General features: G+C 38.6%; 2 long non-coding RNA genes across 2 annotated transcripts in view; one reads left to right on the plus strand and one right to left on the minus strand.

The window, feature by feature from the left end:
* Window positions 1-1,623: 1,623 nt before the first annotated feature.
* LOC137040108 (uncharacterized) lies at window positions 1,624-20,329 on the plus strand. The gene is made up of 3 exons (XR_010897850.1): window positions 1,624-1,651; window positions 5,827-5,920; window positions 20,207-20,329. It is a non-coding gene; the product is annotated as an uncharacterized lncRNA (long non-coding RNA).
* Window positions 19,219-21,162, minus strand: part of LOC137040107 (uncharacterized) — a 60,153-nt gene continuing 58,209 nt past the window's right edge. The window contains exon 3 of the long non-coding RNA XR_010897849.1: window positions 19,219-19,321. This is a non-coding gene — a long non-coding RNA (uncharacterized lncRNA). The remainder of the gene's footprint in view (window positions 19,322-21,162) is intronic.

Genomic DNA, 21,162 nt, shown 5'->3' on the forward strand with positions numbered 1-21,162 from the left:
GACGTAGATGTGACGTGAGCCTCCTGTCTGACAGCTGTAGGTCTTCTAGTAGTTGTGGAAAGGGAAATCTGAATCACGTTGTTTAAATATTTTCTCCCGTTGCTTTTGGCTCACTATGGGCTTCTCCTCATTCTTCTCCTTTGACTTTATCAGACTTTGTTTCCACGTCCCCCCGACTGTCTCATAGAAAGTAAAAGATTGCTTCTGAGCGTCTCCTCCTGTCTATACGGTAATTTCTCAACTGTGCGACACAGTCGCGTTGGTTATGACGCAATAGTTAGCCTATTTTTACAAAAAACAGCTTCTACGGGGCGATAGTGTAAGATACAAGGTAACGGAGCCTTTTATGCATTGTCCTGTTTCTTTAGAAATAAACAATGGACAAATGGAGTCTATAAACACCTCAGATGTAAAGTTATTCACTGTCAAAGTGAAGCAAAAATGAATGGGAGTCAATGGGATGCTAACAGCAGGTGATGGCTTGGTTAGCAATGGCAGCCCCTAGGGGTGGAACGCTTTCCGAGCGCTAGATTCGAGTTGCTTTTCCCCTTGCATTCGAGTTGCTTTTAAACTGGAGCGGATGGAATTACCATGGAAGTAAAACATGTGAGTAAAACTGCTTCAAATGTCTATGTAGTTGGCTATCGTTGCGTATGTAAACATCAGTGAACAACACGTTTGTATATTTAATTTATCAATGGAGCATGCGATCTATGTTGTGTGTTTAAATACATTTGTTTAGCTGACCAATATAGGTGTCAGTTTGTTTATTGTAAAACCACCCAAACATAAACCTAGGGGACGTTCACACAAAGCGTGCTTCTTCATTCAAATGCGCTACTCCAGTGTTTTTTTATACACTAGTCTGACGTGCAAAACTGTTTTGCTTGCTACTGCTTAGGTTTAGTCGCATACCAAATCATGTTCTCATAAACCACGAGTAAACCCACACAAATGTTGACAGGCCACTAAATACAGTACATACCACAGAGATGGACATCCTGCTGTTGTTGCTTATCCTATTCAATTTATTTCAGCCTCCGGATCTGATTCTGGATCATATCTGTATTATTTGAATCTGATTGATAGCCATGGTTTATTAGGGTAACGTTTTCTTCTCCACGCTTGAGGACGTCACCGCTTTCAGACGCTCTCATGCAATAGCTTTGCGCTCATGATTCTTTAGCTCCGCCCACACGATACGCCTCCATCTGCTCGTTTTTTTTCCGGAAAGCCTCTGTACAGCCTATCTTTCTTTTATAAATATAATAAAACTAAAGACTTTTCGGAGATATAAAGGATGCAATACTACTCTGTAGGTACTCAAGATTGACATGAACTCGAGACAGGACGGGCTCACTGAGAGTGCGTGTAGGTCACTCACACGCTTAACCGAGGCCAGAGCCAGCAGAAACGCGGTTTTGAGTGCTAAAAGCTTTATGGTCATGGTCATGGTCTGGAGTTTGTTAAAGGAGGGTAATGAGCCTTTAATTGTTTGATAAATGCAACATTATCACATCGCAAACCAAAAAGACCCACAATGACACTCCTCCACAGACAGGAAAGGGGGACGACCCACAGCCAAGTTTGAAACAAACTTCATTTTCAATTTATCAACTGACTGAACTGCATGCACCTCACTTCAACTCTGGTAAGTTCTCTTAAAACTTTAAACTTATTTCATCGTATTACTATTTTTATCTACTTTATTTATCATCGCTTTTCTTAAACACTGTAAACCCTAAAATTGTCTTTGCTTAAATATTACTTTAGTTAAGATCCTCAAAAATGTAAGTTAGTTTAACTTATTAACCTAAAAAATACATAAACTTAAGATGACAAGTGTTATGATCAGAGGTGGGTAGTAACGAATTACATTTATTTGAGTATTTTTTTGGATAACTTCTAGAGTATATTTAATGATGGGTACTCTTACTCAAGTACATTTATTGTGAAGAAACTGTACTTTTACTTCATTACATTTGGTGGAGCTCCTCCACTACTGTCAAATGGTATTAGTTAATTAAAAAAAAAATCATATTTTTAAAAATAAGTTAATATGACTTTTTCGCAAGTCAACAACGTTTTGTTGGACAAAGCTGCTTTGCGAGAGGTGGCCACGAATAACCCGCTTATGATTAGTGCGCGTTTAGTTGGAAGATGATGGGTGCAGCAGAGGAAGATGTGTGAGAGCTACAGGAGCCAGATCACCCGTGGCCTCAAGTTCAGTCTTTGTTTTTACTCCAAGATGTTAAAAAGAACAGTTTCATAATGCGATGCATGCTGTATGCACCAAAATGAACTGACATAAGCATACATGAAGTCCTGACATTTAATAATAATAATAATAATAATAATAATAAATTTTATTTGTAAAGCCCTTTTCATAGTTAAAAACAATCCCAAAGTGCTAAATACAATTTAAATTTAATTTAAATACAATTTACTTTTGTACTGAAAAACTCTGAAAAGACAAACCTTCAGGGTGTGTAACAACAATAAATAATCTGTAGATAGATCATTACTGACACACATGAAACTAGAAACACAACTTGTAATTTACTTGCCTTAGGCCGACTCGAAAACTGCATTTCGGACCTAAAACCAGGGGCGTAGCCATCTTTTCAGAAGTGAGGGGGACAGAAATGTCGTAATACCATTTTTTTTTTTTTTTTTTTTTTGGACCAATATAATTTATCGCATCTCTTGCTTTTAATTGGGCAAGATATCAAATACACTGCTGAACAATAACCAATATTTAATATCTATAATATTATTCTCCTATTCTCCTTTTTTTTTTTTTTTTTGCCAATTTTATGATTGGTTTATATACTACAAACACTTCTGCATTAAGACTCCATAGATTTTATGCAATGTAAAAAAATATATATATATTCTGATGTAACTCATCTGTTCTCTATGTGAATATATAGTAAAATGTAATTTATTCCTGTGATCAAAGCTGAATTTATCATCATTACTCCAGTCTTCAGTGATCCTTCACTAATCATTCCCATATGAGGATCTGATGATCAACACACATTTAGGATTATTATCAGTTGTGCTGCTCATGGTGATGCTTAATTTTCTAAACATTTGTGGTAAAATTAAAAAAGAGAGAAATTAATACTTTTATTGATCAGACATGCATTAAATTGATCACAAGTGATATTTTTAATATTACAAATTAGATAATTTATTTAATAAATGCAAATAAATGCTGTCCATTGAACTTTCTATTCATTAAAGAATCCTGAAAAATAACATGTAGGCTATCATGGTTTCCACAACATTTTGGGAACTGTTTTCAACACAGATAATAATCATAAATGTTTCTTGATTATGAAATCCTCATCTGAGAATGATTAGTGAAGGATCATGTGACACAGAAGACTGGAGTAATGATGATAAATTCAGCTTTGATCACAGGAATAAATTACTATATATTCACATAGGAAAAAAAAGCGGTTTTAATTTGTAATAATGTTCAAAATATTACTGTTTTAACTATTTTCGATTACATAAATGCAGCCGTGGTGAGCAGAATACTAAACATTAAAAAAGCTGCATTATTCATATGATACTTTATTGTCAATAAATAGCCTACATTGAGATGACTTAAAAAACACACATAAAGCATATTGTCGCACTCGTCTGATTGTCGTCGTCACGTTTCATAACTCATAACGATTGTTTTCCTTCAGCTGCAGCTCCAGCTTGACAGGGTATTACGAACCCACTTTTGGACTTTCTGTGAGAGCGCCCTCCTCATATTAAGATTCGGAAAAAATTACAGGTCATGCATAGATAATTTTTTGTCTCTGAATTTAAATCTTGATGTATTCACATTGGTTTCTATGTAAATACACTTGCCCCTGACCTCAAGAAGCGCGCTATCAACCGAGTTTAGAGAAGGCTGTCGTTAGCGTCTCTGTTACTTGTCCGCCCCCATACAGGGTAACTCCAGTTCGAATCCCGCTCGGAGCGGGTCGACTAGGATCGGTGAGACCCAGTAAAAGTGCGGGGGACGAAAATAAATTTTATTATATTTACATTTATTTACATTTACATTTACATTTATGCATTTAGCAGACGCTTTTATCCAAAGCGACTTACAACTCAGGAGAACAGGAAGCGATCCGTCAAGAAGAGGCAACGAAACACAAAAAGTGCCCTAAATTCTAAGATTTGTACACTGCTTAGAGTAGCAAAGACCAGAAAAGGAAAGAAGAAAGGAGAAATAGAGGGGGATTTTTTTTTTTTATTAAAAGTGAGGGGGACACGTCCCCCCCGTAATCTACGCCCATGCCCAAAAACGATGATGAAATCACGTTATTTTTGGCAGATCCATCAAGGATTGTATGCTGAACGTGCTGTCATAGCTTGGAATGCAAATGTAGTAAGTGCTCTGAGAAAATTGCTTTGTTACTTTTGTACTGCGTTACTTTTGCCCCGGTTCTCCCCAAACCATAAATTTTTACGCTATTTTTATTGATCGGTGTGATGGTAAAACAGATATCAAATGATTCTTAATTTGATTTGTAATATTGAAACACATTTGTTAACACACTTACCATTAACCATAGTTTAATCGTGTGTGTTTCTGTGAGAAAGAACATTTATCTATTTCTGAGGCCAGTTAGTGATGTTGTCCCGTCAAACTAATAACGATAGTTTCATGATTTTGTTCACCTTATGATTGAGAAATCAGCGTGTACTGATGTCAATGGGGCAGAATGCCCTCAAGCTGAAGGTAGGCTACAGTCTTTGGCAAACCAGCTTTTTGGTTTAGAGAAAATGTTTGTCACATTGTTGCAGACTTTGTGTCAGCATTGTTAGTATATTGTCAGCTCAGTACATAGGCCTATTAGTAGCATTTTCTTTACTTCATTATCCATTAATGAAGGATATGTTTAAATGAAGTGCAGAGTCAGTTGATATAGCTAGTAATTGTCAGATCACCCGCTCCCATCCAAAGTACACTAGAGTTACCTACCATCTTTGATTAGAAAATGTACTCCCCCACCGCAAGAAAACTGATGGGGTGCAGACCTCAAGGATAGGACCCTGAAAGCACGTTCTCTCTGCTGTTCCTGAATGTATCGTAATCACAGTAATACGCACGCATACTTTTTTTTAGCTGCTAGCTTGCTTTTTCAAACTTCGGCTTGCTTGACAATTTTGATGTTTTACTTCAAAAACAATCATAGGCTACTAAAAATACATTTGAGTGTGTTGAAAGTTATGTTAATGTTACTCTGTACATTCGCACAGTGGCCGCTATGAGACACTTGTTGCACATTGCAGGAAGCTAGATCGATATAAAAATAGTATAAAACTGGATGACTCGTGTTGTTAAATGATATGCAGTTATTATTTAAATACATTATAATAAGAAAATGCTATATTGCTGTAATGCAGTATTACTATTCTGCAGTGATACTGGTTAAAATGTCTGATTTTTCCAGATTTAAACATTGTTAGAAACATTTGTGATAATGTACTTAGTAGGCTACACAAGTCAACAAAACATTGTTCTACTGGTTTTTGGATATTTTAATGCAAAAATATCCTTTATATCATGCTGTGTAAATTCTATAAGATTTATTTAAAATAGATTGATCTAAAAAACAGCTGCATGTATCCTCAGCATTAGATCCTCATTTCAAGTAGGCTACCGCCCTTTCTTGTAGAGGACATTCGTGATGATTGTTAAGACTGATAGTGAAGCTTCAGGTCTGGAACCAATTTAAGCATTTAATGTAAGTTGTAGTTGTACAGAAAAAAAGCTATAAACTGAATAATATTCTTGAATTGTTCTCCCAGGATCTGCTGGTGCTTGTGCTGAGGGAAGCGTGCCTAAAAATTATGATTTCCTTGTTCCTGATTATATGGATTATGCTCCTACTCCACCAAAGAAGTAGGTACTTTTAAGACATACTAAAGTAAACACTAATGATGTGTATACATAAGACTAAATACATTTCACATATGAATTTATGGAAGCAAATGTATGCCATGTTAAAATGCAGTTATTTCAAAGGGGCAATGTTAAATGCAATACACTCATGGCAAGTGGCATAGCGTCTGGGTATGCAGGGTATACATGTGGACATGCGAATTGGGGCCACCTATGAACACAATTTTTCATTTCCCACGGCTGACTTGCTATGCCACTGCCCATGGGCTTGGTATTTAATTTCACACTACAATGAAAAGCAATACTGTATTTATTTAATTTCACATGAAAGTGCATTTCATCTCTAAATTTAAAATATTTGTTTGGCTTGTCAAGCAGAAAAACAACATTTATTCAAACCTTTTTTTTTTTTTTTTTACCAATATACCATTGCTCAGAGAGTTTGGTCAACCTCTATTGATATTGATACTGGCCTAGTGGTTTTTGGGTATTTTACTGCAAAAATACTACATAGTGCACATTTAAAGTGTTTATTTAGGCTAATGTGGGCACATGCAATAACAGCAGCAAGGCAGGTGAGGCCATGCTGTTTTCGGTATGGGTCTGATCTTCTGTCACGTAACGGTGTACGAAGGAAAATTCCAAAACACAGTAAATAAATCCACATAGTAAAAACACAGGAGAAAGGCAAATTAATCTCCACACATTGACGTTACACAAGACAAGATCGGACAAGGAACTCAAATACACAGGGCGTACATATAGTACTACAACACAGCACATGTGAATGACATGACTAATTAGAATTAGGAAAAGTAGGCCACAGGGACTGAACCAAAAACAAAAGAAACACAAGACAGAGCATACAGGTGCTTGTCATATAATTAGAATATCAACAAAAAGTTGATTTATTTCACTAATTCCATTCAGAAAGTGAAATTTGTATATTATATTAATTCATTACACACAGACTGATATATTCCAAATGTTTTTCTTTTACTTTTGATGATTATAACTGACAACTAAGGAAAATCCCAAATTCAGTATCTCAGAAAATTAGAAAACGATCATGTTACCCTTGGAGGGGGGAAGGATCTTGACGGAATCTAACAACTAGCAGTGGTTGAAGGAGCCCAGCAGGAGGTTGACTGGTAGTCTCACAACTGGCACAAACCGAACAGTCCATCACAAACTGGTGCACATCCCAGGCGATGGATTTGCGCCAACCTTGCACATTGCGTCACTAATGATAAAATATGCAACCGATTTATATTGTATTTAGAATTTACCACTTTAAAACATTACAGAGAAATTCAAATGTAAAAACAGCCACATAAATTATTAGGAAGTATAGAGGCCCTTGCTTTGAATGAGCTCAGCACATCTGCGGCCACAGGACATCACTAGATACTCACACTGCTCCGGTGTGATCTTGGGCCACTCTTCTTCCAGTCTCTTCCACAGTCCGCTAACTGTAGTGGGTTTCTTAGCCATAACTTTGTCGCCAATGATTCTACATAGATTTTCAATGAGGTTTAGATCAGACTCTGGGCTGGCCATTTGATTATTTCCGTGTTCTCACTTTCAAGGAACTGCTTTATCCGTTTTGCAATGTGATAGGGGGCATTGACTTGCATAAAATTACGGGCTGATTGGGAGATGCTCGCAGTGAAGGAACCACATGTTGCCGAAGGAGGTTCTGATAAACAGGTTCTGCCATGTAGCTGTACAATAATCCCAACTCCTGCTGCAGAAACATTCCCAAAACCATGCCACTTCCTCCTCCATCTTTCACTGACTTCTTTGGGCACTTTGGGTTTAATCTTTCCCCAGTTTGATGCCAAACATAATGTTTCCCATCAGACACAAATAAATTAAACTTGCATTATCACTAAAATTAACTCTGGACCAGTTCTCCTGTGTTCACACAACATGCTCCTCAGCAAAGGTTAGTCTAGCCTTTTGATTCTTTCTGCTGATGAGAGGCTTGGTCACTGCAGAGTGAGCATTCAGTCTGAATTCTCTTAAATGACAAGACACTGTATGGTGAGACAGATCCTCACTGTGTTCAGCTCTGAACTGGCGAGTAATTCCAGTTGCAGTGTTGAACCGATTCCACATTGAAAGTCTCCGCATTGTCCTGTCCTCTCGCGTATTGGTCTTGCGTATCTTTTTGGGCACTTGAATTAATAAGTGTCTTTGTAAAGCTTCAATATTCTAGGAATTACAGATTTGGAATGACCAACTTCTTTTGCAATAGCTCAAAGGGTCAACTTAATCTGGAAACCCTGGTGTTGTAGGGTTTCAGTCACCTTATGCCTCGTTTCCACTGAGCGGTACAGCACGGTTCGGTACGGTACACATTTATTTGCGTTTCCACTGCCAAAAGTTGTGACTGTTACCAAAATGCCGAACCGTACCATAACACTTTTTTCGGTACCCTTCCGTTGGGGTACATAGCACAGTAGTATGTAGTACTACTGTACTTAAGGGTGGAGCTAGACTCACTGCAGAACGCTGATTGGTTGACAGAGAATCGTCACTTGCACGTGTGACAGGGGGATCGACAACGCAAGAGGCGCTGTTTTTAAATCACAAGATTGCAAAACAATGTCGGCGCACAGCTTAACGTTACCGTGGTCAAGCCAGGAGGTGCAGACCTTGCTGGGTATCCTCAGCGAAGAAGGGGTACAAAGGGAACTCGATGGCATGGTGAGAAACAAAAAGGTTTTTCAGCATGTTTCTGAGAGAATGGCTATCGAGGGGTTTCAGCGGACGTCCGAGCAGTGCCGCATTAAAAGTAAGAAACTGCGGAGTGACTACCATAAGGTGAAAGACCATGACAGCCGGAGTGGTGTTCACAGAAAAAAATGGAAGTGGTTCGATATGATGGACGCCATCTACGGACACAGACCAGCAAGTTTGGGAAGAGAAGGAGGCATTGATACGGCCACCTCGTTGCTGGAGTCGATGATGGAGTCTATCGGTAAGTTCGTATAACTAGTTGTAAAAAAAAGTGTACAACGATCACGGTAAAGCTTACTTCCAACACACAACTTTAGAGCAAGCCTGTTGTTTGTTTTGCAAGCCAGTGAGGTATCAACCGAGATTTGCAAGCTAGCAAGACGCTAACGTTAGTTCATTAGCCAGTGGTGGACAGAGTACAAATCTAGAAACGTACTTAGTACAGATACCCTAATAAAGCGGTTCCCAAACTGGGAGCATCATGCAAACTCCCAGGCATTCCTGCATATACACTCCAAAATAGTCCTTTTCCGTCGACTACTCCCTGCAGGATGATGGAATGCCAGCCTTTTCTGTTGAAGTAATCACAGTGGTAACTCTTTTGGGGCTATTATGGGTATGTGTGACCCATCAATGGCACCAACACACTGTGGAAGTCCCCATCGGTTCTCAAAGTAGGCTGCCATCTCTTTAAGCTTCTGCTGGTCAGGAAAACTAAAGCCCCGTTTCCACCACAGGAACTTTACCCAGGAACCAGGAACTTTGGGTGGTACTCGGTGTGTTTAGACCGCAGGAACCAGGGTCTAAATGAAGTTCCGGGTAAATATTTCCCCCTCCAAACGGCCCTGCTCGCGAGGTAGTACTTTTTCAAAGTTCAGGAACTTTCGAGGGCGGGACTTGGGCGCTGAACATGCTGATTGGTTGAGCTCACGCAGCATTTTATTTCAACGGGCATTTTTAAAAGTCTTTTGCGAGGTTCGGTCTCGTTCAGTAAATATCAGTCTTGCTCTCTGTCTGATGGAGCGCGGTCGTCTCAGCCATCTCACGTTCAATGTCCGTATAGCTGATAATAATATACATTGTCATTTTAAATCTAGCTTTACAAGCTTTCTGAATATTCTGCATTCTGCTGAATCTGCATATTAGTTCTCTTTTCTGTCGTTGTTAATTACCTCTTTAGTAAACCTATACATAACCAGAAAAAGCAGCACAGCTTGAATCTCTTCCATACTCGTTATTAATTTTTTTTCACCATGTAAACGACCAGACCGATTACTTTTAAGTGTGCGTCCTTACAAGACGTGACAGCGCGCGCCGCGCTCATGTTGACAAGAGAGGAAAGTTCATTTTTCTGAGGGGTAAACTTTTTATTTCGTAAGTTATGAAGATAATGTTGGAGTAATGACACAGCGTATATTGCCCCAGGCAGTTTTTACTTTAACTGCGCCTGACAGAAGATTTTTTTTTTTTTCTGAGATGATTATTACACTTTACAACAGATAAATAGCTTATATAATACTGTATTAGTCAGTGGTGGGCCGACAGGGCCATCTCTGCTGGCCCTGTGAAAATCATTATATATATATATATATATATATATATATATATATATATATATATATATATATATATATATATATATATATATATATATATATATTAGGGGTGTAACGGTTCACAAAATTCACGGTTCGGTTCGATACGATACACTGGTGTCACGGTTCGGTTCGGTACGGTTCGGTATGTTTTAGATACAGCAAAAAGAAAAAATTGGCAGAAATTACCTTTTTTATTATTATTTTATTAAAACTAACAAAGTATGATTTTTTTGTTGTTGTATGATTTTACCCATCTTCTATGTAGTTACAGGAATAAGACATTAGCTCTTTACATTAGCGTGTGCGGTGCGTGTTGCGTTGTGTGTTGCAGGAGCCCCACACCCTGTAGTGCTTTACATATGCTGCGTTTGCAGTCCGCAACTGATCCGCTGTTGTATACCACAAACACAGCATTTATTCATTATTTTTTATTTAAAATCCAAAAGTTTTTGCTGAACATGCCTCGTCAGAATTCCAATTTTCTTTGTTTACTCTTTAATAGAAGTCAGGTTACGGAGCCTACTACATTTAAACAACATTTTATTAAATTCATTTATTCATATTTATATACTTTAGTTTTAGCTCACAAAAGTGGCAAAACATTTAAACATAGTTTATAGCCTTAAATCACAAACCTTTTAAATTAGAAACTTACAATAGTCTATTCAAAAACAGCCGACTCTAGTCTTTACTTTCGTTTTTACACCCTTTTAAAAGAAATCCTGCAGGTCAAAAAGAACTTTGCTTTTCACCTCCAAGAAAGTACGAGTGCTCTCCATTATGGCACTTTTTTTTTAACCTAAATGCCAGGTAAGGTGTCGTTTTGTTGCTTTACTTGAGAAAAAAAGCCATGTGTTGACTTTGAAACAAGAGTATATTTTAAATGAGATGCATCTGTGGTGAAATTACTAGATTTTCGCGTCAGTACATGTTTATTTTAACGTGAACAATGTTCTACCACTTTAATGCAGCAACGCAGCGCAGCAAAAAATAGACTCGGTACGAAAACGATCCGTGCACTGCTGCTGCTGCAGACGCAACGCTCCTGGAACGGACTGACGGACAGCACCCGCGTGCAGTTTGAAAGCTGTGATCCGTTAACATGGGGACGGAAAAAAATACGCACCGCACACGCACTGCAGACGGAGTATGTGTGAAACGGGCGTTAGGTCTCATATCTGCGGCTATAAATGGACCACTCGCTGCGGTGATGTTTTTTTTTGCCATTTCAATAAGTTGGAAATGTCTGTCTAAATGCTGCGGGGATAGTTTGTGGGATAGTTTGTGGCTGTTTCTCCTTTTTATCGTCTTTTTGTCGGCGTAAAGACAACAAGATCGTCTTGTTGTCGGCTTTGATTGACATGACATGAATTATTCCCGCTGCTGTACCATCAGCAAATGCGACATACCGTTGTTTTTTAATCCATCAATCTTGCCAACACCATCATAGCTTACCAAGAATCCAAAGTTCACCCAAACACCAGACCTGTTGGTTATTGGAGGATCTTCTATTTCTGGTTTGTTAAACGCAATTGCCATTTTGCCACGAGCATTCAGCGCGTAGCCTACTGAGTAAGCGAGCACCTGACTGAGCAGCCTATATTTGGTGTTTTTTTTTTCTTTCACTTCGGCGGTGTCAGGGGCATTGGCTGTTACGTCATTTTGGTTATTGGGCTACCTTGTTGAACGCATATTATTATATTTCACACACTTTTTTATTTTCCAAATCTAATTAATTAGTCCAAGAACCGTTCGGTACATAATGCGTACCGCGTACCGAACCGAAAGCCTCGTACCGAACGGTTCAATACGAATACGCGTATCGTTACACCCCTAATATATATATATAGTTACGATTATATTTCCAGAAAGAATGTATTTATTTTTGGTGTATTTTCCATATGTCATCATCTAAACGCATCACAGCCCCGAGGACCAGCACTAGTAGAATAGCTTGCCTTCCATTGAAGCTGCTATTTTCCATTGGACCATAGCTTTGACTGACGTGGGTCATTAGCCAATCAAAATTTGATGTGTAGTGATAGAACGGCCCAGAGGCCCAGCGATGTGTCTGTGTGCTACCCCCTGCTGATGTCTGTACCGTCTGAACCGTCTGAGCCGTCTGAACTTTTCGCGGGTTGTGAGATTTCTGTGTGAAATAAACTATGGCCGCCACGGATGACAGGCTGCGTGCGAATGATCGATCCTGATGTCAAGCCGGTAATGTTAGCTAACAAGCAGTGTTTTTTCTGTTTCTTTGGATGTTCTGTTGGTCCGTATTTTTGTTTGTTTAAGAGTATTTGTGCCAGCTGATTTTGATTCTTTTCACCATTTGCCTAAACGGTGACACGTGAGTGCAGTATCATCAATAAATAGTCAAATTGCCTTTTTGTCTCACGTGTACTTTTTACTTGCCCCCTTCCCAACGAACACTATGAAAGCAAAGTTCGTAGTAGTATTGCGTACAGTGCATTATTGTATTTTGCGTGTGTGTGTGTGTGTGTGCGTGTGCGTGTACGTGTTGTTATGGCGTGGGGCGTGTTGATCGTTAGTGAAGGCCCTGACTGAAACCCCACGGTACGCTACTGGTATTAGTCCTGGTGGCCGTTAAGAGTTGCTATGGCTACAGTTAACACATTCCAGCTGCTGGAGAAAACAGTGTTGACATTTTTGGTGCGGCAGACAAACTGCATGTGACAAAATAATTGTGATTGAAAGTCATCACGTGTAAATACCAGATCGGTTTAGATAACGTCTCATGTAAATAGTCCATCTATCAATCGGTACACACAAAAATGATTACTGTCCTTCACTGACTTGGAGGAGCAGTCGCGCGCAGTCCTACATCACCGGACTAATCTGCCTAATCTTCACGGAACTATAGATCGCGGTCGAAACGCAGACAGCTGCAGGTCTGGGGGGGAGAAAAGTTCCTGTAAAAAAGTTCCTGGTACAAATTGTTCCAGGTAATTTTGGTGGAAACGGGGCTTAATCTGTTCTGGAACTAACAACATGCAAGCAGCCTCACAGAATTCCTGGACGCACCGACACACTGTTGTTTTGCTGACTCCAAAAAGATGGCCAATACTTCTGTTGTCGCTGTTGGTGGCCAGCTTCCATAGTACGATGGCAACTATTTTCTTTAGTGCAACACACGCTAAAGTTTGTGTCCTGCTTTTCCATTGCTGGACACAGCATGGCACAAAGGAACAGAAATGTTTCTTCAGACATCCTGAAGTTGTGCACCCACTGTGTGTGTGTGAATCCTGGAACGATCACATCCCACCACTCATTTGAGCATCTGAAAGTCCAAATGGTTGGTCTGCAGCGCCGATTTTGCACCAGCTTGATTAACTTAAAAAACACAAAGAAAACAATGTTAAAACAATGTAGCAGTGATGGACAGTGTGCTAAGATCCTTTAATTAAAAGTTAAACTATCATAGACCGGCTTAAACAATACATAGTCAACAGAAAATTACAGCATTGAAAGTGTTTCTCCACCAGAGAGGGCACTTTCATTGAAGCAAAAAGTAACACTAGCCAACAGATACAGACTAACTATTTTCGCAAAATTACAGACAGTACAGATAATAAGTTATTAATCTCAACTAGTATTGCGCTTGTAATAATATACAGAGTCATGTGAGTGATTGATGTTCTCAAAATGCAACCTTCACCGTTTTTATTAGTATAATGAATAGATTGTAGTTTACAGTTATCACAGTTCTATGATTTTTACAGATAAAGGCCTGGTTTCACTGGCAGGGCTTTTTGTACTTATTTATTCTTACTGTAGGGTTATTTAATTGATAAGAATATTCATTAGTTAGCACATGACAGTACATGAGATGCCATACTGATATGGCAAACAATAATCATAGGCAGCTTGTCTAAGATTATTTGAGAGTAAAATAATCTCTGTTGTAAAGCACAGTTCACTTCAGCGCGACCTCACTCAGGTTAAGGTGCCACCACCCTCTGGGCTGCAGGCCTCAAAAACCTGCTACCAACACCAATAAACACACTTTGTTTTACATTCTGACTTCAACAGCTTGAATAAAGTCTAAACATATTTTGGGGGAATGTATAATAAACGTAGCCTTTTAAAATGTGCGCGTCTGGTGTGCGATACCTGAGACGCTGCGTGGCGCGCCGCCGAGCTCCGCGTCCGGTGTGCGACCCCCTTAAAGTTACGATTTCTAACGTTCCGCCGTTCATTCCAGACGCGGATTTAGAAAGAGAGTTGTCTCGTTATGGAAAGTTCGCAAGTGGCATTAAAATGGTCCCACTCGGGTGCAAGAATGCGGCTTTGAAGCATGTGTTGTCGTTTCGACGACAGGTGTTTATGTTTCTGAACTCACCGAATCTGAATGTTTCATTTAGGTGTGTTTTTGATGGAAAGTCATATATGGTGTATGCTAGCGCTGGAGAAATGCGTTGTTTTGAATGTGGCTCATTGGGTCATGTAAAGTTGTCGTGTCCTTTTAGAAGTGAAGTCAGTGAGGCTGGTCCAAGTAATAAATCGAATGAGAGAGAGCGGAGCAGCCAGTGATAGAAAATACAAGTAACGTTAGTGAAGCTAAGTTGCTAAATAGTGAGAATCGTGTTGAAAATAGTTTGAAACAATCTCAAGATGACAGTGTTACCGGTGCCCAGCTGTTTATCAGTGAAGGGCAGAAGGAAAACAGTTCTGGCAATGTTCAAAAGCAGAATAGTGCTGAGAATGGTTGTGACAAAGGAGTTCGGGAACTAATTGTAGCTGAAGATAATATGGTAACTGAAAGTAGAGGGGCAGAGGAATCTAAGGCTGAAGGTATTGTTTTTCAGTCTCCCAAGGTAGTGTTGGATACTGATAAGGAAATGGTCAATGAGGATGATGATGATGATGATGATGATGATGGTAGTGTTCAGTCTGATTTTTCAGATATATCTGATGTTTCACAAATTATGTGTCATCAAGTGTATTCATTGGAAGAAATAAATGGGTTTATGGATGAGACTTTTGGTAAACCTGTTGATGTAAGGAATTTCTTTTCTGATTTAAATAAGTTTGAAACCTCAGTTTTGTATTGGCAGAAGAGGGTTGGGGAAGATGGCTTGAGTCAGAGAAAAAGATTCCGGTTAAAAAAGATACTTTCAAAGATGAGAAAAGGAAAAAGTCATACAAAACGTAAATTAAATCGTGCCAAATGAGGTGCACTTCACATAAGGTGACTTTGCTGTCTTTCTTTTTCAGTCTGTCTCTTCTTACTTTTAGCCTTCTTATGGAGATTATAAGAGTGGGTTCTTTAAACATCAATGGTATAGATGGTGGGAGGGAAAATGCTTTATTAATCATGGTTCAAACATTAGTGCGGGTGTGGCTATCCTGTTTTCAAAACAATTGGATGTGAAAGTTTTGTCAACAATGGAATTAGAAAAAGGAAGGGTTTTAATAGTTAAAGTAGAAATTAAGGGGTTTGTGTTTTTGTTCATTAATGTATATGCGCCTAACAAAGGGCCAGATCGTGTAGAACTATTTAGGAAATTACAAAATACATTGAGACAACAAAATGATGATTCTTGTGTGATTATGGGTGGAGACTGGAATTGTACTACTCATTTTTTATTAGATAGAAATGGAGATGAGTCTCACCCGCAATCAAGTCATGCACTTCTTAATTTAACTAAAGAGTTTGAATTAATGGATGTGTGGAGGGATAGAAATCAGGTGATTAGGCAGTATACATGGATTAAGATGTTGGATTTAACAATTACTGGTGCAAGACTAGATAGAGTATATGTTAGTAAAAAAGAAAACAACAGAATTATGAAATATTTTTCCAAATTGTTTCTCTGACCATCATTTGGTTACTATTGATTTTAATATTATGAAAATGTCACGTCCTAATTATTATTGGCATTTTAATGTGAAATTATTGCAGGATATTTCTTTCTATGAAAAGTTTAGTTTCTTTTGGGAAATGTGGAAACTGAATAAGAACAACTTTGAAAATTTGACTCAATGGTGGGAGATTGGGAAAACACAGATCAGGGTTTTTTGTCAAGAGTATTCTTGTAATTCTACAGTCTATATAAAAAAGAAAATATTACAGCTAGAGAAAGACATTCATGACATTGAAAATAAGATTGTTGCGAATGATGTAAGCAGGATGAAGGGTTTAAATGATAAGAGAATGGATCTGAGGGCCCTTTTAGAGGAAAGGGTCAAGGGTGCTTTGATTAGAGCAAGGGTAATGCCTATTAAAGAAACTGATGCGCCTACTTCTTACTTTTTTAATTTGGAGCGCAAAGCTGTGCAACAGAAAGTTTTACATTGTTTGCGTCGTGAGAATGGGACATTGACTTCAAATCCATTGGAAATGAGAAAAATGACTATTGACTTTTATTCAGAACTGTTTGGATCCACTGAATGTGACTCTGAAGGAATGGATGAACAGTTACAAGGGCTACCAAAACTGGAGCAGGTGGACAAAGAAAAACTTGAGAAGATGATTACGTTTAACGAACTTTCTGAAGCAGTTCAACAACTATCTACTGATCGAGTGCCAGGAATGGACGGTCTGCCTGCAGAATTTTATGTGTGTATTTTAGGCAGGGATTTTTATGATGTAATCTGTGAATGTTTTGAAAGAGGAGTACTTCCAACAAGTTGTCAAAGAGCTGTGTTATCCCTACTTCCAAAAAAAGGAGACTTGGGTTTGTTGAAATATTGGAGGCCAGTGTCTTTAATGTGTTCAGATTATAAAATAATATCCAAATGTTTAGCAAATAGGCTTAAGAAATATTTACATATTGTGGTGAAGAAGGAACAAACATATTGTATTCCAGGGCGAACAATTATGGACAATTTGTTTTTAATAAGAGACATTATTGATGTTTCAACTATTGATAACTGTGACATCGGGTTTCTATCAATTGACCAAGAAAAAGCCTTTGATCGGGTTGGGCATGCATATCTTTTTAAGGTTTTAGAAGCTTTTGGTTTTGGAAAAAAAATGATTTCTTGGATAAGGTTGTTGTATAATAAGGCCTCCATATTGATCAAAATAGGGGGTGGTTTGAGCAGCCCAGTATTTGTTAAAAGAGGCATTAGGCAGGGGTGTCCTCTTTCAGGGCAATTGTATAGCTTAGTAATTGAGCCACTTTTGGGTGATTTAAGAAGTAAATTGAATGGTGTTTTTGTTTCAAAACAGTTAAGATGTTCTGTATCAGCATATGCAGGTGATGTAACTGTTTTTATATCTGGGCAGGAAGACATTCATACTCTCTGTAAGAGCTTAGACCTGTTTGAAAAAGCTTCCTCTGCAAAGGTTAACTGGGGAAAAAGCGAGGGGTTCATTATGGGGGATTGGAGAAATGGTGGGATACCAAAAATTCCAGGAGGTCTAAAGTGGGGAAAAGAAGGTATTAAAATTTTAGGAGTTTACTTTGGGTCTAAGAATTATAGGAAAAAGAATTGGGAAGGCGTGCTGGATAGGGTGTTAGCCAAGTTGTCTAAATGGAAATGGCTATTACCTGAACTATCCTACAGGGGTGGAGTCTTGGTCATAAATAATTTGGCTGCCTCCATGTTATGGCACAGGCTGAATGTGCTAGAGCCACCTGATGGACTGATTAAAGATATCCAGAGGAAGTTGGTGGATTTTTTCTGTTCGGGCCAACACTGGCTGCCTGGGCCTGTTTTGTATTTGTCAGTTCAGGAAGGAGGACAAGGCCTTGTGGACATTAGAAGTCAGATCAACACATTTCGTTTACAAGCGGCGCAGAGGCTGCTGTATGCGGAGGAGACAGAGTGGAGCAATGTGGCTTGTGCTTTGCTGAGAAGGACATCAAGTCTTAAATATGATAAGCAATTGTTTTTAATAAGAACGAATGAGCTGGACTTGAAAAATGTGACTCCATTTTATAATTCCATGCTACAAACGTGGAACAGGACTTTTTCTGTAAGCAGAGAAATTGATCAACCACAGGGGATTATGGGGGAACCTCTGTTTCACAATTAATTTATCCAGACGAAATGTCTGTCTTTTAAGTGTAGTTAAATTGGTTATGTTGAAGTGAAAATTTAATGAATGGTTTTGTGATACAATAAAGTTTTGTTAAACCTCTCTCTCTCTCTCTCTCTCTCTCTGTACCTATTGTGTAGGCGCCAATTAATGTGATAACTGAGTATTGTGTAGGCGCCAATTAATGTGGTAACTGAGTATTGTGTAGGCGCCAATTAATGTGGTAACTGAGGGTGCTTTTGCTTGCATTTGAGGGTGCTTAGCACCCCTGTGGAACCGGGCCTGCCTCAAGAAAACTAATTTCGGATAGACTTCTGAGGCTTAAGAGTTTAATGGTCTACAGCAAAATAGAACAAGCTTTGGTGAGAAGTAAACAAATATTTAGCTACTTCATTACAAATTTTTCACTAGAAATTACATCAGAAGTGAAAAATGTTGGTAAAAAAACATTTACACACAAGCTTACCCTCGAATGCAACTTTCAGACTCTGGGGAGATCTTTTCCCCCCCAGCTCAACTGTCACTGAATGGAAAGCACAGGATTGTGGGATATCAAAGACAGTGAAGGATACATGTATGCCGCCTTCAAAAATCCATCAGATGAAGGTCACTCAGGAGACAGGAAGTAAAGCTAAAAATAGATTCGGACGTGGCTTGAGGCCTTCCTGCCTTGAAATGTGTCCTCCAAAGGCAGTATTTTCCAGTTTTTGGACGCAGCTTCAGTCACCTGTCAGATCTGCACTGCACTTCTCAGCATCCTTCCTGCTTACCACCTGCACTCAGTCAGCCATCATCGGCACCAGAGTTCCAATCACCTGCACCTGCACAACCTCATCAAGACCTTTTATAAACCACCGTTCACGTCACTTCCATGTCTGGTCTCATTGCTTCTACTGCTGACCTCGTGACTCATCTGAGAACCTGCCAGTAATAACCTCACCTCACCTCACCTCACCTCACCGTGATCTTGATCTGTCTTCTGTCTGCCATCTTCTGACCCCCGTCATCCCTCTGGATTCACCCTCAGCCTGCTTCACCATTCACCATCTACAAGAGGAAAGACTGTTCACTACCAGATAAGCCTTCAGTCACTTTTCATCCACTGCTTTCACTTACCTGTTGCATTCCTACTCTGCTCCCGTAACCTGCAATAAAGACTTGTGTATTCACTTACCTTGTCTGTCTTCTTCTCTTTGTGGCAAATACATGGCTCTTGCCACATAAGTCAATAACTTGACATGCAATATTGATCGAAATCTTTAATTTAGAGATGTCAATTTACACAAATTCTCATGACCGATCATAGTTTAAATTAACGCTTGATTAATCGCTAACAACTGTAATATGCAGTGGCTTAGACAACAGCATGACAGAGTGTACAAATGCTGCTGTCATTTTATTACAGTTACTTCTGATTTAATCAAACTAAATACTGTTTATAGACTGTAGAACAAGTGTGTATATATAAAACAATAAAGGAATTAATGTCAACTTTTGAAGTCTAATTTAAAAATATATGTTTTTATGTATACTCACATTTGTAATACTTTGGTCAGTTTTTGGAAAGAGTCCATGATACCGGATGCTGTTTAATTAGGATGGTCTTATTAAATAACTGTACACAAAATATTTATTTAAGTTTTAATATTTTATTAGCTCACCAAGCACAAAACTTGCATGAGGAAAAATCATTCCTTCCTGGAAAGCGTAAAGTGCAGATTTCAGTTACCCGGATGAGCCTGTGTTATCAGTTTTTACCAGTTGTTTTCAGGGAATAACAGACTGCTGGATGGTGCAATTGACCAATCAGAATCAAGTTTCACAGAGCTGTGTAATAAATACCAATAAAGTGGTTATATATTTAGAGCTTCAGTTAACCAACCAAATGAGAAGTGATTTTCTGATTGAGTAACAGTCTCTGTTGTTCTGTAGGTGTGTTTGGTGCTGATGAAGAAGTGAAGATGATGCCAGTGAAGGAGGGAGATTCAGTCACTCTACACACTCCCTTTACTGAAGAACAGAAACATGCTGAGATAGAGTGGGCATTTGCAGCTGCATTAATAGCTAAAATCAATATGACAAGTCAGCAGATCACATATAATGATAGTGTTGATGAGCGATTCAGAGAGAGACTGAAGCTGGATCTTGAGAATGGATCTCTGACCATCACAAACACCAGAACTGAAGATTCTGGACTTTATCATCTACAGATCACTGGAAAAAATCTTTGGAGGAAGTCATTTAGGGTTACTGTCTATGGTGAGTAGAAAATTAAATGTTATTGTCCTGTCTTGTTTTTGTTTTGACATTCAAATTTATTACAAAACTTTTTTTTTAAAATTATGTACGGTATATGAATTTGTGTATTTCATGTTAAAACTTAATTCTGTCAATTTTAACAGCTCAACCCATTGATAGTTTGAAAGAGTCACTTACATGCACTTTCTGTAAAGCTGCTGTGAAACATAAAGCACTATACAAATAAATGTGAATTGAATTGAACAAGCAAATCCTTGTTCACATAACCAGCAAATCAAAAAGCAACATAATCTAATTAATTTTCAATGAGAGCAGGGTGCTGTTAAATGACTGTAACTGATAGTAACAGTATACTATTTCTTTAAAATTGAAATAAAATGTGGCCTTTAAACAATGTAGACTAAGTTTATTTAATGTGAAAAGACTTTCAGCAGCAACTACCAATAGTGAAGACAGAATAGAGCTCATTATCTGTCTCTTGCAGTGTCAGTACGACATCAGCAGCTCCAATTTTACACAATGTGTGTCTGACCACCAAAGACAATTTTTACAGAAAATAATGGGTGCAAAAACTTGTCTGAGAGTGGTGAATATTACTTCTTACTGGTGTAAGGCCGCCCAAATCGTCC

Source organism: Pseudorasbora parva, chromosome 14 (genome assembly GCF_024679245.1).
Source record: "Pseudorasbora parva isolate DD20220531a chromosome 14, ASM2467924v1, whole genome shotgun sequence".
NCBI lineage: Eukaryota > Metazoa > Chordata > Actinopteri > Cypriniformes > Gobionidae > Pseudorasbora > Pseudorasbora parva.